Source organism: Cryptomeria japonica, chromosome 7 (assembly GCF_030272615.1).
Source record: "Cryptomeria japonica chromosome 7, Sugi_1.0, whole genome shotgun sequence".
Taxonomy (NCBI): Eukaryota; Viridiplantae; Streptophyta; class Pinopsida; order Cupressales; family Cupressaceae; genus Cryptomeria; species Cryptomeria japonica.
The window spans coordinates 393,597,110-393,622,610 of NC_081411.1; the positions used below are offsets into that span (position 1 = coordinate 393,597,110).

At 33.5% G+C, this 25,501-nt stretch overlaps 2 non-coding genes across 2 annotated transcripts; both read right to left on the reverse strand.

Annotated features, from left to right (window-relative positions):
- Positions 1-15,419: 15,419 nt before the first annotated feature.
- Positions 15,420-15,490, reverse strand: TRNAG-GCC (transfer RNA glycine (anticodon GCC)). Its single transcript has one exon. It is a non-coding gene; the product is annotated as a tRNA-Gly (tRNA).
- A 99-nt stretch (positions 15,491-15,589) lies between these two features.
- Positions 15,590-15,662, reverse strand: TRNAA-UGC (transfer RNA alanine (anticodon UGC)). The gene has a single exon. It is a non-coding gene; the product is annotated as a tRNA-Ala (tRNA).
- Positions 15,663-25,501: the final 9,839 nt, after the last annotated feature.

Here is a 25,501-nt window from a genome sequence, read left to right on the forward strand (position 1 = left end):
GCATTGGTACTATGCCTATGAGGAATTGGTGAAGTCTCTATGCTTGTAATGGTTCATGTGTATGCTCTATGTGCAGTATGTTCTCTATGATGTTATGTGTACTTGGAAATATTTTGTGAGCATTCTTTATGTGATGTGATGTGATGTCATTTTATGTGTGTACCCTATGTATTGGCATATGATTACGGGAGTGGGATTCCTTTTGATGACCGGGGTCAAGTGAGTTAAGTTGTTTGGCACCTATACCGCCAGGGCACACTGGGAGTTTTCCTTTCTGTAATTCAGTGATAACATTTAATAATTGATTGGGCTTGGGTTTCACCTAATAAGATAATTCTATTTGGTTGAGACCATATGAGATGGCAAGATGATATCCCTTGTACTCACACATGATGAGTTGGATCCACATGTCTGTTAAGAGATATTTTTCACCCTTCTTTTGTGAGGGTAGCTTGTATGTCTATTAGGAGTATGGATTTCTCTTCTTTGTGAGGATAACATACATGTCTATTATGGGTGCATATTTACCTTATTTGTGAGGCTATCACGTAGGAGCGTGAATAGTAAGGATGGATATATTCCCTTCTATATAAGGACAACATGTGATGACACTCCATTCCTACACGTGACCATGTCCATTTGCCACGATTTATTGTACGCCTCTAGAAGAGCTTATTGTAGATTTCAGCCTTGTGATGTCATGTGACTATTGCTATGTTGAGTTCATTATGTGATATGTTGAGTCCCATGGTTGTTAGGTGTCTACATAGGTCTTGAGTGAGTGTTGGAACCCCATATCATCTCCTAGCATGGGGGGTGGTTCCTATTTGGTTCCACATGGTTGGGTGGTTTGATGCTTTCTCCCATTGGGATATTCTTCATTGTAGTTGCGTGCGTAGATGTGGATTCTATTGTTCTCCATTATGTGAGAAGACTTTTAGATGATTCTATGTATCATATTACTCATGTATTCATAATGGCATTGTATTAAGGAAAGGATCATGTACCTTGTAAAAGTAAATCTATGTAATGTGACATTGTAAGACTAGGAATTGGATGTAATTAGATGATTAGATCATTTGGATTATGTTGTAAACTTTTTATATATAAAATAAAAATTGAATTGCCTAAGTATCTTAGAATTGTTACACGATTCATGATAGTTAGCATTTTTTATGTTTTGCATACTTGTGTATGGAAGTAACTCTTAGGTTATGTGTATGAATCTTAGAATGTGGTATAGTCTTAAACACAGTAATAGATGGTTATGGGACTATATTCCTAATGTTTGGAATGAATGTGTTATATGGGATTAGAAAAATTTGGTATTGGTGTTTAAAATGAATTTAGTCTATGGGATGTTACTCTTAAGTAGTGACGTTGAGATACCCTAGGGGAAAAAATGATATGATAGGTTATTTTGCTTGCATAAATTGTGCTATGATGTTTTATGCAATGTAGTAAATTAAGATTATGATGTGATTTGAATTGATGCATTTAGTAGATGTTGTATTTGATATGCATTATATGGATAATATAGTTGTAGATGTTGTTTAATTGATGTACATTTTAATTTATTTTTTTGTTTCCATTGTAGTTAGATTAGGTATATTTCTCTAGGGTATTTTGGTGGGCATTACAAATTTCCCTTTGTTGAGTTGTATCTTTTATAATGATTTGGCTTTCTTGCATAGAATTATTTGTCCTTCATAAGGAACTTATCCTTGCTTGGAGGTGTGTATCTTTGATTAGGACCTTTTCCTTGCTTGAAAGTGTATATCTTTAATGAATAATCTCTCCTTGGTGTTAATAGTGTGCAATTCTTCATCAAGAATCCCCCATCCTAGCAATAGGGAAGGTGTATATTCTTGAATTTTTTCTTATTTAATCTTTATTAAAGATCTCCTCTCTTTTTGGAGGTAGATATATATTTAGGAAAAGATCTCTTTATCCCCCTTTGATAGCCATGCATCCTTCATAAGGATCCCTTTACACTTGTTGCAGGATGTCTGTACAATTATCTCTTCCTTGCTTGAAGATTTGTATTATTTACAAGGATCTTCATCTTAGCTTGCAACACATGCATTTGTGTTAAGGATATCTCCTTGGTGTTGAAGGCATATTATCATTGATGTGGACCCTATATTCCTAAAAATATCAATATGATAATATGTTGAAATATTAAGGAGGATGAATGAGGTCTTCTTGTTGCTTGTAGTCATTTATTGTTGTACCCCCAAAGTGGTGATATCGTGTTGCATAGCACCCCCTTGTGGCATGGTCAACAATATATCTCTAGCAACTTACATGACATTTTGATCTAGTATAGCATGTCTTACTAGAACAATATTTTAAAGAAATTTTTTATCTATGGATAACCTAGCATAATGAACCTTGATAGACCTATGTGATTACATATGATCTTGATCTTCCAACATAACAGAACTTGTTTCTATGATTATCATTGTTGTTGGTTACCTAGCATAATAGAGTTTGCTAGTGTAATCATTTGTTGTACTACACGAATCACACAACATTACACACCTTGTTGTCTAGTAGACTATGTGCCTCTTTTCATGGACCGTCTAGTATAACATAAGTTGATAGCTAGTAGAATCCATGATGCAAGCATGAATCACCAAACATAGCAAACCTTGTTGGCTATTTAAATTCATGGATTTTTTTTTCTATGGACCCCTAGCATAATATACCTTGCTAGTTGTTGGATTGTGGTTTCTTGTATCATCAATTGGTGTATGCTATTGTTTTTTATATAAGTCCACTTGTGCTCTTGAAAAAAATTCTAAGAATGATATTAGTTGTTGAAACATTTTGATTATCTAGAGGTCTCTTCAACTAGTTGACTTGGAGCCTTTTTTTAACACTAATCCCTTTGAGTGTGTCCTTATGTTTGCCTTATTTCCTTTCATTTTCCCCTTTTTGTTTTGTTTTATATTTTTTCTTGTGTGTCCTTCCTTTTTGTTTTGTGAGTTAAGATCCTAAGCTTGGGGGCTTGTTCTCTCACCTTAATGACATATCATCTCTTGTTATTCTTTCTCCTGGTTTCTCTATCTCTTTGTCTCTACTTACCATGAGTATTTGCATAAGTCTATACTCCCAATACAATGGGGGCTAAATGTAGTGTCATAAATTGTAACCCTTTACAACTTCACACTCATTTTGGGCCCTTTCTCTAGTGTACTCTCTCATAGCTCATTTTAAGCCTATTTCTAGCCCTAGCACATAAAAATTGTCATCATATGCTAATTTGGCAACCAAATCCTATGTCTTGCGACCTTCTACTCTATAACCATTCTTCTTTGCTCCTTTTTTCGGTGGAATAGGGTTCCTAGTGCCATATTCCCTAAAAAAAGAGCCCAAAATCAAATGTGTGTGTGTGTGTGTGTGTCAATTCCTACCATTTGTGATCTAGTACTGATATTTTGATATGTCCATTGAAAGTCCAACTAAATTAGGAATTAATTTGTACCCTGTATAAAGGCATAATTTATAATTCATTGTCATCCTAAACAATCCTAGAGAATTTACAATCAAGCATTATTGCGCAAGAATCTTCAGACTTTGAGCATTATGGGGAAGTAAGCTACAACAATTTACATTCAAGTATTATTTTGTGATTGATCTTGTCATGTCATGTATGTTATTGCATCAATAGTTGAAGGACTTATCTAAAGAGCATCACATCATCACCATTATCAATTCCTAAGGTAATCTCATTCCAATTCAAATATTTCCTTTCAAATTTAGCCTCTTCGCTACCAAGGGTAAGCTCTCTTTTTCATCATCATAGTTGTAGTATGAAACACTAACACAGGGTTTAACTTAGGAAACCCCCTATACATCACAAATTTTTCCCTCTTTGTGTGTGTAGGTTACAAATCCAATTACGAAAAGCTATAGAAATGTGTACATTATACTAAGACACATCATTTCAAATTTGAAACAGGCAAAAACCCAGGGACTATGCCAATCGCCTTTATAGTTTGGCACATTTTGGTTGAATTTTGGGGAGAGTGATCTAAAAAGCATCCTTATCCAAAATCTAAAACCTTAGTTGATGGAAATACCCTCAAGACTAAGGTGCCTATCTCCATAGATTGGAATTTTTAGCTCCTAATTTTAGTGACAGGTTCTTCTTTGTATCCCATTTCTAGATATACACTTTTGAGTTGACTTTCAATTTCGCATTTATCTATTAGTGCATAATATTGTCAATTTTGCATCATTTATCATCATAGCAATATCCGATCATATTAAATAAAAAAGAGGAAAAATTAACCAAAGTGCTCAGCTCTCCTTGAGGACTAAAGTTGAGCCTAATTTATTGTTCCCCAATGGAAGTGGAAATGGTGATCAAATGAGTTCTTAGTTTGCCTTCCTAGGATAAGATTCACATTTCCACCATTTTCACTTTTCTTCTTAAAGTAAACTATTATCAAGTTCTTGGGTTCTATTCTTTCTTTATCTTCCTTATTGGGTACATGATCCTTTATATCCATAATTACTTTAGGCTCATTTGGTTTTGAGTGCTTATCCAACACTACCTTTTCATGTGGGATTCCATTTGATTTTTTTAACAAGGTGTCTTAGGAAATGATTTGTATTTTCTCTTTTCCATTGTCAACTCTCATCTCATTAGATTTTGATTTTTTTGAAGGGGTTGGAGGCAAGGTTACAATCCTCAAAGTCTTTAAATTTACCTTTCTCAAAATCTTAAGGAACCTCCTAGATTATTGTATTCTTTTTGTGATCTTTCTTACTTTTGATTTTAGAGGAATCCATTATTTTAATGGATTTCGACCTTATAGATATTCATTTGGAATTATCCCCTTTTATTAAATTATATCCATTCTTTCTTTTGACATTTACAACCTCAACCTCTATATCTTGTTTTTTTTAAGGGTGGCCTCTTTTCTTAAGGTAGACCAAAGTGGGCTGAATATTAAGAGTTTGTTCATTCTATCTTTCATTATTTATCAGTTTTTCATCTCTAGTATTATCCTTGGGAAGTGTGAAATATCATTTTTTTTTTTAATTTCCAGGTTTTCTTAGATTGAAACGATTCTCACTATCTTTTAGAGTTCCTTTTCATATTATCAATTTCTAGAGGCCGGGTAGAAACCTCTTCTTGGATTTGGCAAGGGATGAGTTTATCTTTTTTAAACAATTTTCCTCATAGTAGATTTATTGTCTATTGAAAGGTTATAATTGGATATTTTACCATTATTATTGAGAGCTTCTTGGGTATCCAGGTGACTTTATCCACATTTCTATTAACATCTTTGGTTAATTTATCATGTGTAGAGGGGTTTTGTACAAGTTGTATTGATAAAAGGAACAAAAATCTAGACATTGATGCAAGAGAAGGCTTTTCTTCATTTGTGACCAATACTTCCATTCAAGATTACCATAGAAAGGGAAACTTACATTTTCATTGTCATAAATGAGAAAGTAGCAGGAAATGATAAGAATGGACAATTGTAAATCTTCCTTAAAGAGTAAGTATTTTATGAGGAACTATATTACCTCTCCTCATAGCTTTAGCAAGTTATCCCTTTTGTATCCATTCTAGAATGTATTTAAGATTTTACCTTTATTAAGGAAGGGGTCAATGAATTGTTTGTCCTTTTTTTAATGTTTCTCTTCTTCTCCTTTCTTCCCCTATAACTTGTACCTATAACTTTCTTATCATTTCTTCAGTGTCTATAAATTAGACCCCACCTATTTTAACTTTGCTTTGGTTCTAAAATGGTGAATTGGATTGATAGCACCTCATCATGACCTTTACTTGTTTTGAATTAATTAGACACCTTGAATTTCTTTATAGGATGAAAATTTGATGTGTAATTTCTCCCCTCCCATATTTTCTTCTTTCTCTTTGAAACCTACTAGAATGCATTAGTGTGCCTAGATTTTGGAAGGGTGAAAGAGCCTTTGAGATCATTAGGGTAACTTTGAATATCATGGAGCTCCATGTCACACTTATCATTTATGAAACCATAAATCCTAATCTCCTCATCAATCAAGATGTTGCTATCATTAATTTTGTGAGTTTATATGTATCTTTCCTCATAAAGAAATATTCTCTTATTTTAAAATATTATACTAGTAGTACTATTTAAATTTCACATAATTGAAATTGGAGAATTTTTTTTATTTTAACAATACTTTCACCATAATTTCTGAAGCTAATTCTTAAATAAAAATTACTACCTATCATTTTCAATTTCTATTTGAACTAGGAATAGGAGGTATTTTAAAGTTGTCCAACTACTCCATTAAGTAGTATCCAACCCCATATTTACAATTATATCAATTGTCTTATTTCCTTCTCTATAGATATGATTTATGACCATATTTTCAAAATTATTTAAATATTTTCTCACTTCAGTTACATGGTGTTTTATTCTTTAATTATTTTGATGATAACGTTTGAATCCCCTTCATTTTCTAAATTTAGATGTTACTGACTAGTTTTTAAGGAGCTCTAAAATCACCATATCATTTGGGAATTAGTCTTGTATTCTAAATTACAAATAGATTGTCATACAACTCTAGATACTTCTAGCTAACTATGACCCATCTAACTAAATGCATTAAAATACACTATTAACTGACAATGCAAGCAATGATTTTGTAGTAGTTTTGCCAAAAAATTAATATAAATATTTTTTATTGTGAGGATCCAGTTATTAATGAGAGGGGGGAGTGAATCAGTAATAACAATAAACTGCAATCTTTTACCAATCTACAAATACTTCACAAAAATAGTTCATAACAAGTACTGGTATCTACTCAATCAATCACTTAAAGCAGATTTACCAAGCTACTCATTCATGTGTTCATCAACATTTAAGCAATGTAATAATATCAAATCCACACATAAACAAATCAACCACCATATGAACATTGATATTTTTTCACGTGGAAACCCAAATGGAAAAAACCACGGTGGGAATTAGTACCCACAAGAATCGCACTCTTTCTAAATGTGCCCTGTTAAGAGCCTAGCCCAGTTAGGAGCTTTACAATAATGCCCGGTTAAGAGAAGACTCTGTTAGGAGTCACTCGGTGAAGGGATTTTAACCTCAGCCCTGTTAGGAGTAACCTTGCTAAAGGATTTAAACCCAAATTAATGAGCCACCCGGTGAAGGGATTTACAAGATCAAGCCTGTTAAGACCTACCTGGTTAAGGGATTTTAATACTGTTGCAACCATTAGGGAACAAAAGATAAATGATATGATCAATGCACTCTCTTCTTTCTAGTACAGATCCATTTCAGCTCCAATCTGCTTCATACATGCAGACATCCCAATCTGGTTCGACACACTCTTTTTCTCTGATCACCGACAAACTAAACCTTCTTCAAACTAGACTTAAATATATTTTATAATTAGGTCGGTTACATAACCCTAAATTACAATAAATTTACATCATAGATCATATCAAATCATTACACATCATTACAGATCATCATACATATCATTACAACCAATTTCAAGACAATTACAACCATTGAATGATCATAACACATCACCGCACATAGATATGATAAGCTCTCAAACCCTTATCACATTATGCTAGGCACTTTACTGTTTCCCAAGAATTTGATCCTTGTACATGCTCAAATAGCATCTTATCTATTCACACAGATTCTGCCATGTCACCACTAATTTAATAACATGAAAAGAATCACTGCAAAACCATAAAACATCACCGGTCAAAGATTTTGTTACATGTTCTCAAAACCTACACTGAATATACAACAGCCAATTACAAACATGACTTCTAGTTCTCCAAACATGATGCGGTTCTAGTCATAGACTCATTACAATGTCATAAGCATGCACATTCCAAACCGCAACACCTAACTCAACACAGATCTCTACCACAACCATCTCCTTCTCTGTTCCTGCTTACCTGTTGACTGCTACTTAGCAATTTTTATGTTCAACTCAATTTATTACCGATTAGGCTTAATTGATAGACATAGATAACTTAGATGACATACCAAACATAAACAAACACGGTTGCCATCAATGAAAACACAAATAACTGATCATCAAGTCATCATATCACAATATATCATCACCAACAATCCATCATTCTCCTCATATCAACATCATCCTTTACCGATACATCTTCATCTTCATCAGTTATGCCAACATGCCAACATTCTCCCCCTTTGGCATTGATGGCAACACTAAAAGAATGCAATACCAAAACAATCAACTAATGACAAATACTAGGAACTCATCATGCCATGGTGCACTGATATGTTCTTCACTTGTTCTTCTCCTCCTTTGCATTACTTCTCCCTGTCATTGTTCTTCTCCCCATATCATTCCTTCTGCATGTTTCATTTCTTCTCCCCCTTTGACAACAATGCCAAAGGTGCAAAAGTATCTTCTGTCTTCATCTCTGCTGCTACTATCTCCATCATCTGCATTTTCCTCATCTTAGCTGCTCCCCCTAAGGAGTAGCCCACTTCTCATCAATCCACAGTGAAAGATATTCAAGAAGTCCACTAGATTGATGCTTCCACATCTTCTTAGCTAACCTTAGGTAGGGGTATAACCCCTAAGATACCTATGAGATATTCAAAGGTAGCCTTAGGAAATGGTTTGGTGAATATATCTACCAACTGCTCCTTACTTGACACATGCTCCAATCTCACTTTCTTTTCCTGTACTCTTTCTCTCAGAAAGTGATACTTCAATTCATATGTTTAGTCCTAGCATGCAGGACTGGGTTCTTTGAAATGTTTATAGCACTAGTGTTATCATAATGTATGATCACCGGTTCTGTCATATCTTGCTTGAATCCTTCCAAGACATGCCTCATCCATATAACTTGTGTACAATTAATGGATGTAGCCATATACTCCACTTCTGCTGCAGACTGAGATATACAAATTTGTTTCTTACTGGTCCAAGATACCAATCTACCACCTAGAAAGAATGCACCACCGGTTTTTCTTTTTCGGTCACCTACATTTACTGCCCAATCTGCATTAGTGAATACCTGCAAAGAAAAATTCCCTATGTATGGATACCATAGTACATAATCAACCATCCCTCTAAGATATCTGAATATTATCTTCACTGTTGGCATATGTGTCTCCTTAGGGCTCTTTTGAAATCTTGCCACTAAACCAACTGCATGGGCAATATCCCGTTTACTATGAACAACATAATTTTTTTCCCAATTATAGATTTGTATTCCTTCTCATCCACTGAGGGTGAATCATCTTCTTTTGACAATCTGCAACCGGTAACCATAGGTGTTCCAACTAGTTTATAGTCTTCCATTCCAAAGGTCTTTAACACTTCTTTCACATACTTAGACTGACTGATAAAAATTCCAGCTACTAGACCTGGAAACCAGTGATATTTTTTTTTATCTCACCTATCAGAGACATCTCAAACTCTTCCTTCATCTCATCTGCAAAAGTCATACACATATCATCATTTCCTTTAAATATGATGTCATCAATAAATACTTCTGTAATCAACATCTTGTCTCCTTTAGTCTTCAAATAAATACTGTTGTCCTCACTGGTTCTCTGAAATCCTATCTTTATTAGATGTGCATGAAGTCTTTCATACCATTCCCTTGGTGCCTACTTTAATCCATATAATGCTTTATGCAGTTTGCATACCATATCCTTATCTTTTGACAATGCAAACCCATCTGGTTGTTCAATATACACCTCTTCTTCAAGAATACCATTCAGAAATGTTGAATTTACATCCATTTGATAAAATTTGAAACCTTTAAAAGCTACAAATGCAAGTAGCATTCTAACACCTTCAAGCCTAAAAACCGGTGCAAATGTCTCTCCATAATCTCCACCTTCTTCTTGTGCATACCCTCTACAAACTAATCTTGCCTTGTTTCTAACAACTTCTCCTCCTTCATTCAACTTGTTTCTAAATACCCACTTTGGTCCAATCACATTTTTATCATCAGGTCTAGGAACAAGCTCGTCATTCATTGCTTTTAACCAGTCATCATCCCTAAGAGCTTCTCTCACTGTCTTTGGTTCAACCATGGAAATCAGACAAGAGCTTTCTCTGATTTTTCTTCTAGTCTGCACTCCAGCATTCTTGTCACCTATTATCTGGTCTTCAAAATGATTTAACCTTACATACCTAGGTATAACCTATTCTGGTGCAATAAATTCTTCTTGTTCTTCAACTTCTTCATCTTCTACCGGTTGAGCTTCTTCCACTGCACTGTTCTTCTCAACATCTTTCTGTACTTTGGTTCAGTAATCACAAGTTTTTGTTCATCATTTATTGGATCAGATTTGCTGGTATCATCAGGTTTATCAAAGAACTCATCAATTTTTACATTCACACTCTCCGCAATCTTCTTTGTCCTTTTGTTAAAACACTTGAAAGCTTTGCTCTTAGTAGAGTAGCCAAGGAATGTTCCTTCATCAATTTTAGGGTCAAATTTACCAGTATAGTCATCCCTTTTTATGAAACATCTACTGCCAAAAAATTTATAATAACTGACATTAGGAGTTTTACCATACCATAACTCATAAGGTGTTTTATCATTACCTTTCTTCACCAGTACTCGGTTCAATGTGTATACAACAGTGCTGACTACTTCTCTCCAAAACATCTTAAGTACATCTCCCTATATCAACATAGTCCTTGTTGCTTTAACAATGGTTATGTTTCTCCTTTCTGCAATTCCATTCTGCTATGGTGTCCTTGGAGCAGACAATTGCCTCTTTATTCCATTTTCATCACAATATCTTACAAACTCCTCTGATGTAAACTCTTCACCCTGGTCAGATCTCAGGCACTTAAGATTCTTACCGGTTTCCTTTTCCACTAAGGCTTTGAATGCCTTGAACTTGCTAAAAGCTTCTGAATTTTCCTTCAGAAAAGTAACCCACATCATTCTAGAAAAATCATCAGTAAATAACATAAAATACTTGTCACCATAGAAACTTCTAGTCCTCATAGGACCACATAAGTTAGTGTGCACAAAATATAGAATATACTCAGAAGAAAAATATTTACTCTTAAAAGAAGATTGCAATCATCTTACCCAACTGATATTCTTTACACATCACATTGTATGGTTTAACAAGTTGTGGCATACCTCTCACCATACTAGACTTGCTGACTTTAACCACATTATCAAAGTTCACATGACAAAACCTTCTATGCCATAACCAACTATCTTCAACCTTATCAACCAAACAACTATTTGCATTAGCATTCGTATGGAATAAGTGACCTTTAGTTTGTTTACCAGTAGCAATTCATTCTCCTTTGCATCCTAAGATCCTGCACACTCCATTCTTAAACTCAAGATGATAACCTTTGTCATTCAACTGACCAACACTCAACAAGTTATGTTTTGATTTTTCAACCCAATATACATCATCAACATTACTTTTACCATTCAAAGAGATAGAACCTTTACCTTTTACCATACAAGGTGAATTGTTTCCAAATCTTACTACAACACCATCAAATTATTCAAGAGAAATAAACTTGTTCTTATCACCGATCATGTGGTGTGAGCAACCACTGTCAATAATCCATTAATCATTGTTGTCAATGCGAGATACTAAAGCCTCCTTATCAGACATATCTTCCTTAACAACAACAAAAAAAATCTCCTCATTGTCTTCATGCCCAGATTCTTCATCAGTAACTCCTTCATCAACTGCAACATAACATTGTTTCTTTCCTTTTCCCTTATATTTTCTAAACTTTTGCTTTTGATCACTATTAGGACAGTTTGTAGCTATATGTCCTATCTTGTTACAAGAGAAACACTTAAGAGGTCATTTGCCTTTGTACTTACTAGTGCCTCTAGGAAGTCTTTTTGCTAATAGAGCTTCAAATTCCATCAGATTATCTTCATCATCCATATTAGCTTTACTACCGCCATGATGACTTGACCTGCATTCATGACTATGGCAAACATCTTTCCCTTTTTTCACTTGTACACTAGATACAAATGCTTTGAAAGCAGATTCTATCTTAGGTACACTGATATCAAAACTATTCAACTCAAAAGCAGTGATCTTACTAATTAAAGAATCAACAATTTCCTTATCATTAATAACTGACCTCAACTCTTGAATAGCAGTCACTCTAATAACATAGGCAGACAATAGGGTTCTAAGCATCTTACTCACAACAATGTCTTTTTCTATAGCACCACCAACACTTTTGATACCACTGACAACTTCTTTTATCCTCTGTCCATACTGAGTGATATTTTCTCCTTCCATCATTCTCATATCATCAAACTTTCCTCTAAGACTCTCTTCTTTAGCCTTTTGAACATGCTTATCACCACCATAGATTAATTCTAACTTCTCCCAAACCTCAAAAGAAGTTTCTAAACCATGGACATCAATATATTCAGTATCATAAATTGTACTTACAATGGCTTCCAATGCTTGAATGCTTTCTTGTTGCTCCTTAAGTTGATCTGTAGTTAGAGGACCGGTAGGAGGTACATAATTAATAATAACATGTTGCCAGAACTGAGTACCCATACCTTTGATATAAATCTTCATTCTATCACTCCATATTCTATAGTTGTCCTTAGTAAATTTGGGACCTTCCTTCTTCATCATCTTCAGATCTTTTCCTCAATTGGTTAAGCTTCTGCATAAAGAGGACCTAATGCTCTGATACCAATTGTTATTGTAAGAATCTGATTATTACAAAGAGGGGGGGGGGGTGAATCAGTAATAACAATAAACTGCAATCTTTCACCAATATGCAAATATTTCACAAAAACAGTTCATAACCAGTACCAGTATATACTCAATCAATCACTTAAAGAAGATTTACCAAAATACTCATTCATGTGTTCATCAACATGTAAGAAATGTAATGATATCAAATCCACACATAAACAAATCAACCACCATATGAAAACTAAGACTTTTTCACGTGGAAACCCAAATGGAAAAAACCACGGTGGGAATTAGTACCCACAAGATTTGCACTCTTTCAGAATGCACCCTGTTAAGAGCCTAGCCTAGTTTGGAGCTTTACAATAATGCCTAGTTAAGAGCAGACCCTGTTAGGAGTCACCCGGTTAGGAGTAACCTTGCTAAAGGATTTAAACCCAAATTAATGAGACACTCAGTGAAGGGATTTGCAAGATTAGGCCTGTTAGGACCTACTCGGTTAAGGGATTTTAATATTGCTGCAACTGTTAGAGAACAACAAATAAATGATCTGATCAATTCACTCTCTACTCACTAGTACAGATCCATTTTAGTGCTTCACACATGCAGACATCTCAATCTGGTTCAACACACTCTTCTTCTTTGATCAACGACACACTAAACCTTCTTCAAACTAGACCTAAATACATTTTACAATTAGGTCGGTTACATAACCCTAACTTACAATGAATTTACATCATACATCATATCAGATCATTACACATCATTACAGATCATCATACAGATCATTACAACAAATTTCAAGATAATTACAACCGTTGACCGATCATAACACATCACCGCACATCGATCTGATAAGCTGTCAAACCCTTATCACATTCTGCTAAGCACTTTACTGTTTCCTAAGAAATTTGATCCTTGTACGCGCTCAAACAACATCATATCCTTTCACACGGATTATGCCATGCCACCACTAAGTTAAGAACATGAAAAGAATCACCGCTAAACCATAAAACATCGCTGGTCAAAGATCTTGTTATCAGTTCTCAAACCCTACACCGAATATACAACAACCAATTACAAACATGACTTCTGGTTCTCCAAACATGATGCAGTTCCAGTCATAGACTCGTTACAATTTCATAAGCATATATTCCAAACCGCAACACCTAACTCAACACGGATCTCTACCACAACCATCTCCTTCTCTGTTCCTGCTTACTGGTTGATTGCTACTTAGCAGTTTTGATGTTCAACTCAATTTATTACCGATCAGACTTAATTGATAGACATAGATAACTTAGATGACATACCAAACATAAACACACACTGTTGCCATCAACGACAACACAAATAACTGATCATCAAGTCATCATATCACAATTATATCATCACCAATAGTCCATCATTCTCCTCATTTCAACATCATCCTTACCAGTACATCTTCATCTTCATTAGTTATGTCAACATGCCAACAATATTCATGTTTCAAAAAACAATGTGAGTTGTATGTTCATACACCTCTTTCTCAATTTGGTTATCAACAATTTGGTTTCACATTTGGATCTCATAAGAAGTTATTAAATTCAACATATATTCTTACTAATACTAGTTTTTCAATTCTACCTTTTAAATACAAAAAATGGACAACTCTTAATTTTTAAAATATAGACCACCCTACTTTAAAATTCTCATCTTACATATATGATTACATGTATGCACATATATTTTAAACCTAAATAAGAGCAAGAGTGAGAAATTCTCTTCCCATTCCACTATATTAGTCAATTATATGAGTGTTACAACATTATAGATGCCAATTGAAGCCATTGCATTGTTTTGAATCTTCTTCACACTTACTATTAAACATTATCTTTTTCACTTAAAATCTCACAAAGAACATAAAAATTAAAGGTTAAGACATGTTCCAACTCTTTAAAGTTCATGTTTATAGAATATATCATTCTTCTCTATCCTCCCAAAGTGTCAAAATGGAAGTGCAAACATAAGAAAGGTCAATTCAAGAGTCAAAATTATGTTTGCATTGCTCTATGAATAGCAATGTGTTTGTTGCTTTTGACAAACCAATCATTATGCATTTTTGTTGTATTTTGTGCATATGCCACGTTATTTGATGCTTTCACCACTTATAACAAGTAACAAAAACACTATTCTTGATTGTCTAGAAAGATAACGAGCCTATATCTTGTTATAAAAAATTGGATAACCTCAAAACACCCCACCGATTTACAACCTTGTTTGCACCGTAAGAACATGGTTTTACATCAATTTCTTATCTCCAAATCTCCACACCTTCTAAATTGAAAAGGTTGTACTTACCTCACCAATTGAACATGCTTATACTTGAAAAATGCCTTTTGACAAGTTCTTAGATATATATTTGGTTTCTAAAATGTTTCACAAATTCTAACTTTCCAATATACCTATAGATAGACAAACATAGTAGAATTGTATATATATATATAGGAGAGAGTGGTGGGTAAAGGAAAGTGGTATCCAATATACCTTTAACCACCAAAACCAGTAGTTAACCTTTCAACGGTCGGTGACATTCATAGGGGTGAAAATATCGTCCTCTACATGCCCGATATCTGTAAAACTGTCTGACAAATATCATCTAATTAGTTCGAGAGGTGTAAACTAGCAATGCAACACTTTTTAATGAGGAAAATAAAAGACATTTTTATCTTCTGCACCAGCCGGGAATCGAACCCGGGTCTGTACCGTGGCAGGGTACTATTCTACCACTAGACCACTGGTGCTATAATACTAAGATTTAAATATTTAAAGTATTTTTGCAAAGCGGAATCCAATATATCTTTGCTAAAAACGTAATAGCTAAAATTTGAAACCTTATGATCTGGAGATGCGGGGTATCGAACCCCGTACCTCTCGCATGCAAAGCGAGCGCTCTACCATGTGAGCTACATCCCCTGTGTTTGTGACACATTAACTTTTTTAATAATTTAATATTAATTTATTATAAATCTAATTAATTTAGGTAGGTGAATAATAGTAATATTACATTTATATTACTAGCACTTGCATGAGGAGCAATGTTTATGTGAATTGTAATTTATATAGTTCTACCTTTGAAAAAAGGTTTAGAGTTGAATATATAAATATTTGATTAAAAATTTAACATAATATCAAAAGTGTGTACTAATTACTAACATTTGCACTCATAGGAGGTGCAAGGGATATCCTGATAGGAGATTCATAGGAAAATATAAATGGATTTTAACATTACATGAGGAAAGCACCTACATTGAAGGACCTAGAATACATGGGGAGATTATACTTGATGTCCCAACAAGTTGAAAACATATCGAAAATGGTACATAGACAAAGAGAGTCTATAGGCACACAACATTGTGGAATTGTAGACAAATTTATGTAGACCTATATATCTATGTGTGCCTTAAGTACAAACCTTGTTAATTTATCGAAATTAAGAAAAATAGAATAAAAAATGGCATTAAGAAACAAATATAATGGCATTAAATTTTTTTTATCAAATTTTATCTAAAGTTAAATAAAATTACATCAACAACAAGAACTTTCCAAATTTAATGAATTCAAAAGAGGACTGTCAAAAAAATTCTTCAAAAAAATTATAGAATAAGTGTACTATCACATTGGCATTGCGTGTCAACAATGTATCCTGCACAATAAGCATAATTATATCTAGAAGGATGGAGGGAGACAATTAAGGATAGATAAGAGTGGGGGTAAATAGGGAGATAGAGATAGCAAAAGGGAGAGATACATAGAGAGGGTGAGAGAAGAAGAAGAGATTGATCAATCACGTATAGAGGGAGATATAGAGAGAGAGGGATAGGGAGAGAGATATAGAGATAAGGAGATTGAGGTAGAGATAGATATGGATAGAAATGAATAGAGAGAGTAGGATAGATGGAGGGAGAGATGGAGTGAATAGGAGAGTTAGAGATAATGAGATATAGCTAGACATGAAGATAGATTTATAGGGAGATAGAGATACTAGGGGGGGGGGGGGGGGAAGAGTGAGAGATAAAGGCCCTGTGATAGAGAAAGTAATAAAAACGTATAGGTAGAGGGAGGTAGAAGGAGGAGATAAATAGAGAGAAGATAGATTAGTAGAGAGAGATAAATAGGGAGTGATAGAGAGAGGGGGAGAGGGAGAGATACTGGATAGAAAGAGGGAAATATATGTAGAGATAGATATAACTTGGGAAAGATATAGAGGGGATGAGAAAAGTAGTGAGATAGGTAGAGAAGAAAGAGAGAGAGAGAGGAGGGATATAGATGCATATATGAGATTTGTTAAACTCTTACTTATTCTTTTTATTCACTTTGCTTTAATTTGTTCTTCATGATATCGATAGCTTAAATGGTTTAAAATGTTCTCATAATTTACCTAGTTGTTACCGGTGTATGTATGATGACCTAAAAGTTACAACAATACTTATCTCTTTCTATTGGAACCACTTGCTACATTAATACACTATTGAAAATTTTATTTTACTTGTAGCTAAAAAATGAGATCATGTTTGATTTTCTAGTCTCATATGCCTTTTATAACCAAAATGTGACTAATTCAATATGCCAACAATATGAGAATTATTACATTCCAATATTTGTATTCGAGAGTGTTTATAACAAGGACATTGATTGTAATATATAAACATTGGGCATGCACAAGTTAGGGTAAAAAGTGCCCTAGAGGAGAGTAGTAAACTAGAGGATTGACTCAACTATAAGAGTAGAGTTGTCAAGTGAACTCATCTTGATAAAGGAGAAGTAACGCTATCAAAGTTTTCTTAAAAATAATTATAGAATAAGTGTGCCATCGCATTGTCAATGTGTGCTAACAATGTATCCTACACAATAAACATAATTAGAGCCACTTATGAGATGATTTTCCATGTATGAATCAAAGGATATTTTGAAAGGGTATCTAAAAACCCAAAAAATATGAACAAAGAATTTGAAGTCCTTGAATCAAAACCATTTGACAAAAGAAAAGGATAAAATAAATAGTAGATAGACATGCATATAAAATGTGAAAACGTAGAGACCGCACAACAATTAGGATCAAAGAATTCTGGTCCCCAAATTACAATGGTTGGAGGATATTCCAAACAAGAAAGGGATTTGTTGAGAAGGCTTTAGAAACTAAATAAAATTATGTGAATGACTTGGTTTTAATATGATATAACCAATTGACTCCTGCCCATGTCAAAATGAGCATTTAGAATGCGATAGCACAAACATAGAATGAAGTTATCGTGGAGTAGTGCAAAATAGGTTCAAATGATTGCAAACTAAACAAATAACAAGCAATAGAAAATTGCAAGTGTATAGAAAGATTCAAGGAGGTGTTTTGGAATAGAAAAGGTCTCATCTAGAATTAATAAAAAAAGTAGATCTGAGAGATATATTGGCAGACAAGAATTTGATGTAAGAATTCACCATCTTTCATCACTTTCAAATTAATGAATTTGTTAGTAGTCAGACAATTTTAGTCTTTCATATAGTATGATGAGTGTTGTTATGCATTTAAATGTGCATATTGTCTAAATGTATCAAAGGTTTGATAAAATGTGCAACATTTAAATAAAATTAAACACCAACAATTTATAAAGCTTGCACACCATATTAAAATGATTGGGTCTAAATTTCTTACTAAGTTTGGTTATCAATCAAAAAGAAAATAGACAACAATTTGAAGGACAAGGAAGCTGAAATGCGAGTGAGTGTGAAATTGTAGAATAGAGGAAAATTCAACCCAAATAGACAAAGGGAAAGGACACACAAATTTTTAAATTGCAGATAAAGAAAAACTTTGAGAGAGGAATGTGTGAGAAAAACAAGAGCTAGCGTGAGTGAGTTTGTGAAGGATAATGAGGGGTTTAATAATAAGAATGAGGGAAATTGTAGAAAAATGATGGTCTAGATTGCATCATACCTAAATGTTTTGCTACCTACAATGTTAACATAGGTTTGTTTATAGTGTGTAAGGGAGTTTGATGAAATTGTCACATATTTAGGATGAAATTACTTGTATTCTTTAGCTTTTCAAAACATATTTATAACATGGAAACAAAAAATTAAGTTGATATTATGAATAGAGGTGAAAGACTAGTGTAGAGGTAAAGAGAAGAATGTGTAGGGCAAAAGAAAAGTGCACAATAATCTCCACACATTAACAATTGGGAAATAAAAAGTTTTCAGTTTGATAAGATAGTAAAGAGAGTAAGCAGTGTAGAAGGCAAGAAGAAGCAATGGTGCCAATTTGAGGTTGCATAAAGAGTGAGGCTTGTGTGCAGATATTGATGTTTGAGTGTAGGGTGTGTAAACAAAGTATGAATACAAAAAGGATGGTTTAGCTAGATAAGAGTTGAATATAGATAAAGAACTTTTAAATGTGGAGTACATATTGTAATAACCAAATTTATTTTGCAAGATAGAAAATAGAGTATATTTAAGACAAGTTTCTGTAATTTCCAAAAAGAAAAAGAAAAATGTGAAGTGATTATATTCTATATAATGTAAATCAATTAAAGGAAAAATCATTTTAATGAGGAAAAATCTCCTTTTGTAGAGGGGTTGTGATTGTCAAGTCTTCACTTTCACACCAAAATGATCTGAATAGTGAAAAATTATTGTAATAATTGATTGGAAATTGTCATTGAATGAATAGTTTTCATCTACATGCACACCAAAATGATCTGAATAGTGACAAATTGCAATAATTGATTGGAAATTGTCATTGAATGAATAGTTTTCATCTACATGCACACCAAAACGATCTGAATAGTGACAAATTCTTGCAATAATTGATTGGAAATTGTCATTGAATGAATAGTTTTCATCTACATTTGAGAGGAATATCTCTCTTTTATGACTTGTATGATTTTTTTCTCAAAAGGGGTAAAAATTTATTAAAGATTAAAGAGAGATACAAAACAAGAATGGCTAACGAACCAACAAAGAACAACCAATTACACATTCCTATCATCCACAATTTATTGCTTTAATATATGATATAAAACCAAAGGTAAATGTCTCTTGTTCCACAACATTCCAACCCTACATTCGTTTAGATGCCCATTTGACCAGGATATCCTCTACTCTATATTAGTTGACCATTTTCCCAAAATCAAGAGTTTCTCATGTTGAATAAAATATAAATCTAATTAGTTTTTATAGTTGAATAATATTAATATTACATTTTATATTACTAGCATTTGCATCGGTCATGTGGATTGTAATGTATATAATTATTCATTTGAGAAGAGGTTTATAATTGAATCTATAAATTCTTTATTAAAAAAATGATGCACCATCAAAAATGTGTTCTAATCATTATTGTGAATAATGAGAAATTATGTTATTCTAAATGTGAAGTTATTTTATTCTATGTAATGTAAATTAACTAAAGAAAATATAATTTGAATGAGAAGGACAAATCTCTTTTTGTATTGGGTTGTGATTATCAAGTTTCCACTTGCACATCAATAATCTGAATAAGGACAAACTCTTGCAATAGTCTACTTGAAATTGTCGTTGAATGAATATTTTACCTCTACATTTGAGTTGAACAGACCCCTTGTATGATTTGAAATATTTTCCTCTACATTATGTGGTCATTTCCCAAAATCAAGAGTTTCTCATGTGAAAAAAAGTTAAAGTCAAAATTAAATTGGGTAAAGATATCTCATCGAACAAATCTCCCCCTTTGAATAGATTAATCAAGCATGCTAAAAGTGTTAAGAATATGTTGGAGATTGTGATAAATGGATTCAAATAAAAAGTTATTCCACATAGCCTTTGACATACATGTGCTAACTCTATGAACAAAAAGTGAGATGAGCTTATGCTTCTAACTCTGTTGGCTCCTCTCAGGAGGATGTGTCCTCCCCCTGGGATGAAGTTGTGCCGCTCACTACTGATGATGCTACTGTCGATGTTGCTGCTTCTATTCTTGAGGATTCAATTCTTGTTAGTCCTATTTTGCAACTCTATTCTACTCCTACTAAACCTACTCCTGATGTTGTTCCTCTGTAGCAACTTGCTCCTATTCTGCAACAACTTGTTGTTGTTCTGTAGCATCTTGTTGTTGTTCTACATCAACTCTCTACTAACCCCTCTCATTGTGTTCCGATGGGGTCCTTCCCACTTGATATATCCTTTAATGGTCCTAATGACATTGTTGCCTGGATTGTGGTTTGTTGCAGACAGAAGGGGAATTCTTCTCTCCTCCCCCAAACCCCTCCTTGTTTGGGTTTGGGGGTCTCTCCCCTTCCTTGATTGGGGTTCTGGTTGTTTACTAGTTTGATAGGGTTTCTTTGGCCTATTCGATTGTATTTTTTCAGGGTTGGCCCCTAGTTTTGTTGTCTCTTACTATCTTTAGACTATTGTATTAAGGGTTGACACCCTTGTTCTTGTTGGTTTCTTAATAAAAATAAGTGAGATGAGCTTGAGAATTTTTTGCCCTCTTCCAACCATTCTTTTGAAATCAATTTTTTATTTTATGTTTCTTGATCTATAGTTGTTGTTGTTGTTGTTAATGGAGGAGGATCAAAACTTCTTGTCATTGGTTGATTGTTGTACTAAGATTTTGGTTCTCTATCATCCATCCTTTCAAAATCATTAACTATTTTTTACCATTGTTCACCTTCAACCATTACACAAGAAAATGAGGCCACAAGTTCGAATTGACACTAATCCTTTTTCTTTAGTCAACATAGGTGAGATGAATTATCCAAAGTCCAATTTTTCTCCTACTAAAGTGTGGTTCTTTACCTCAAGACCATATTTTAATCACTCATGATCTTGAATTGATAGTGTAAATTACTTGATAGATTGGCAATTAATAGCATTTTTACTTTGAGTGTCTCTATAGCATGTAAGAGTGGTTTTTTTATATATAATTAAAATTAAACACATTGTATATGTATGTACTCCAAGAATGGAGCTAAACAAGTGTTATATACATTAAAAACTTTATATTATCCATTTGATTACTATATGATCTCATCTTCACATAGTGTCATTGCCCACTTCATATGATATATTCTCTAAATTATGAATTATCTTATATTAGCCTATAATTTAACGTTTATGAGTTGCCCTTAAATACACCAAGGTATATGAAAATATCATATAAATGTATTACTTGATTCATGTTCAGAGTTTGGATTTCTTTCAAGGAAAATTGAAAAATATGAAATTTAGTCATGAATTTGAAATCTTATATTTTATGAGGGAATGTAAGGCTAGCATGGCCTATTTTTATGATCATGTGTCTATAAGGTCAACTTGGCTAGGTTGATTATGAATGTTTTCCTCTTGTTTTTTCTTGTCTACGCCAATAATATTCTTTTGCAATATGTTAATATTATTTTGAAATGTCATGAATTAAAGACCATAATTGCATTCAAAGTAAATTAAGCCTGCATAAACCCTTTCTTTTACAAATGATTTTAAAGGGTTTCTTTTTTAATCTAAATAATAGAGGGCAAATATCTCTATTTAAAAAAATATCACAAGCCTTATTTTTAAAAATTTAGTGAAATACCAACCCATTGTTAATTAAATTTCTTTTGACCAATTTAACATATGAGAGCCAACTTTACAGTTTAAAAAGAGATTTATTTCCATTTACCTTACAATTGTTTGTGGCAAAATTTGGAAAAAATAAACATAAACTTTAAACTAAGTACAATAAATTAGAGCCTAGCAATTTTCCTAAAAAATTGAAAGTTGGCCACTTATCGCTTAAATGAAGTGTAAGAATTTGTTGAAAATAGTCAAGATCAAGAGCACATTGAATAGTATAACAAGAGAGAAAAATAGATTTGATAGGAATAAACTGTATTCTAATCAAGATGCAAAATACTGATCAACTGGATCATAAAAAAATTACATACAATATAGATGAGCCTTCTTATAATGGCAAGGCCATATGGATATGTGAGCACACAATTATGACATGTGGCTCAATGAGAAACAAGGCCAGGTAAGGTTAGGTAGGAGAAATAATGTAATATTCCACAAGAGGTGGATCACCCACTAAAGGTGGAATGTAACAACAAGATAAGACCACAAAAGGTGAAATTTCTCCTACATACAACATCCCTATGTGCACACTTCCCGAAGTGTCTCATATCCAAACTATTGTGAAATGTGAAGAAGGTTAAAAACTCCAAGTGATGCAATGGTTAGTTAATCAAACAACACATTCAAAACACTAAAATTCAAACCATTATACCTTGAAATTTTACCTTCTCCTTTAGATTGAGCTCTTGGTGAAGTTGAAGATGCGCCCTTCTCCAACTTGTTTGGATCAACTCCTTGTATGATTGTGGATTTCTCTCCACACACAACAACTAAGATGATTGGAGGGATGAATGAAAAATAGAAAGTGGATGATGGATAGGGATTATAGCTATGTGGTTATAAATGCCTAAGTTTCCCTATAATATGGATGCACAAGAGATGATTCTTAAGCACAAAAGAGAAACATGAACTTGCATGAGTATGAGATATGGAATGAAGGGAAGGAGACCCCAATTTATAGATTGGAAGGAAGAGGAATGGACGGTTGGGATTGATTTGAGATGGAGGGTCAGGATTGAAATAAGGGGATGAAATGGATTGAGAGGACATGGTGTGGATACCAAGAGATTTGCCATAAAGGCATTTCTTGTCTCCACACTCCACAATGTACATAGGGAAGATATCCTCAAGTACATTGGAAAGACAAAAAGTAATTAAAAATTCCTTGGGGGAGGACAAGGGAATTAAAAATTCCCAAATAATGAGGTGCATGTGAAAATGAAATGGGAAAAGGAATTAAAAATTCCTTGGGAAGATGAGAGTGCATGGGGAAGAGAGGGAATTTGAAATCCTTGTGTAGACGTATAAATCTAACCATCCAGTTAAATAAATATTTAATATTAATTTAATTCATTAAAACCACATTCCTCTATTAATTAAATCTTATTTAATTAATTCCCCCACTTTCATCTATTTGATTAAATAAATTATTCAATTTATTTAATTAAATTTATCTAGCCACATCCAATCCTTTAATTAAATAAATCACTTTATTTAATTAAATATCCCTTTCCCCTTTAATTAAAATTACATTTTAATTAAAAACCCTCTCCAATTTAAATAAATCAAATTTATTTAAATATCTTCAAATTTGCAAGTTGTCATTCGCCTTTTTGGAATAAATCACTTTATTTCAAAAACAAATCAAAAATCTACCCCCACTTGAATTCTCCTACATTTTCCATTAACCTCCTAATCATTCTTCTAGAAGCCCTCAAATCCCACTTATTGAGCTTAATTCTTCTAATCATATCACATCCCTAAATTTGGGGAAGTCACTTCTCAAATTTGGAAGAAAGTCTTCTAAATGCATTAAAGACTTTATCATTTTCAACAAGTTAACTTGTTGAGCTCCCCAAATTTGTAAGGCTCTTACAAATTATCCCCCAAAGTCTTCCAAACCATTAATGGTTAACTCAACGTTCCCCCATGGTTAGAGACTTTCTTTCTAACTCAACCCCTATCCAACCCAAGGGTCTCATCAAGCACTCATGGCTTTGACCTTGGTTATCTTATTTAACCCTTGCACAAGAGTTTACCCCTTGGGTAAAAGCTTTATCCAATGGATAACCCTAACCTAACCCTAATCTTACCTCCTAAGGTAACCCCCATGTCTTCTCAGACATTTAATGCACCCTCATCCCTCCTCTCAAGCCTCCTCATGTTGACACATGTCAACCTGGGATTGGGTTGAAAACCTCACATGGATTGAATAACTTTCAATCCTAGCCCTTGTTAAGATTGCTCAATCTTAACCATTCATTTCCCTATTTCTCCTATAAATAGAGCTCATTTCCTTCATCTTCCATAAAAAAAATATCCAAGTCTTCATGCATCTAAGTTATAGTCTCATTTTATCAAGCATTTTAGCTTCTCTTTGATAATAGTAATTAGATCATTTTAATAACATCATAGCATATATTTTATCATGTTTAACATATCATGTTAGTTTCATTTCCATGCTAGTTCCATATCATCTTCATATCACTCTCATGCTAGCTTAATATCACACTAATCTTGTTATTTTGCACCATATCATAGTTCTATATCAATACCATTCACTAAGATCTTAGTTGCATAAGTATTTAGGTCTTTGATCATATATCCCTCGTTCTTTAGGTAGTCATCCTAGAGATCAAGTGCTCTTCCAAGCTGAGAGCCACCTTGATTTGAAGGATCCTTGGAGATAGAGAACAATGAGACACTTTTAGAGTTTTTGGTTGATTAATATGTTTTGCTCATTTGAATCCTCTAACATAATGTTTTATTGGTGTGTTTGTGTTGTTTGTGTCTCTTTTGCAGGTACCACAATCTAAGCACACATTTTTGGTGCTCAACCCCATTTTTTATTTTTTTAGACATTTCTAACTTCTTTTTCGTAGGTTCACGCCTACGATTCTGAACATGCTTTGGCACATATAACCCCTATTTTAGTGCATACAAATAGTCTTTTGGTGCATATAACCCCTATTTTAACGCATACAAATAGTCTTTTGGTGCATATAACCCATGTTTTAGCACATACAAATAGTCTATTGGCGCATATAATCTTTGTTTTAGCACATATACCAATTCATGTGGTGCATGTGAGACATTCTATAGAGCATCTCTATTCTATCACATCTGCCACTTCTTTAAGCACATACAATCTTTATTTTAGCATATAC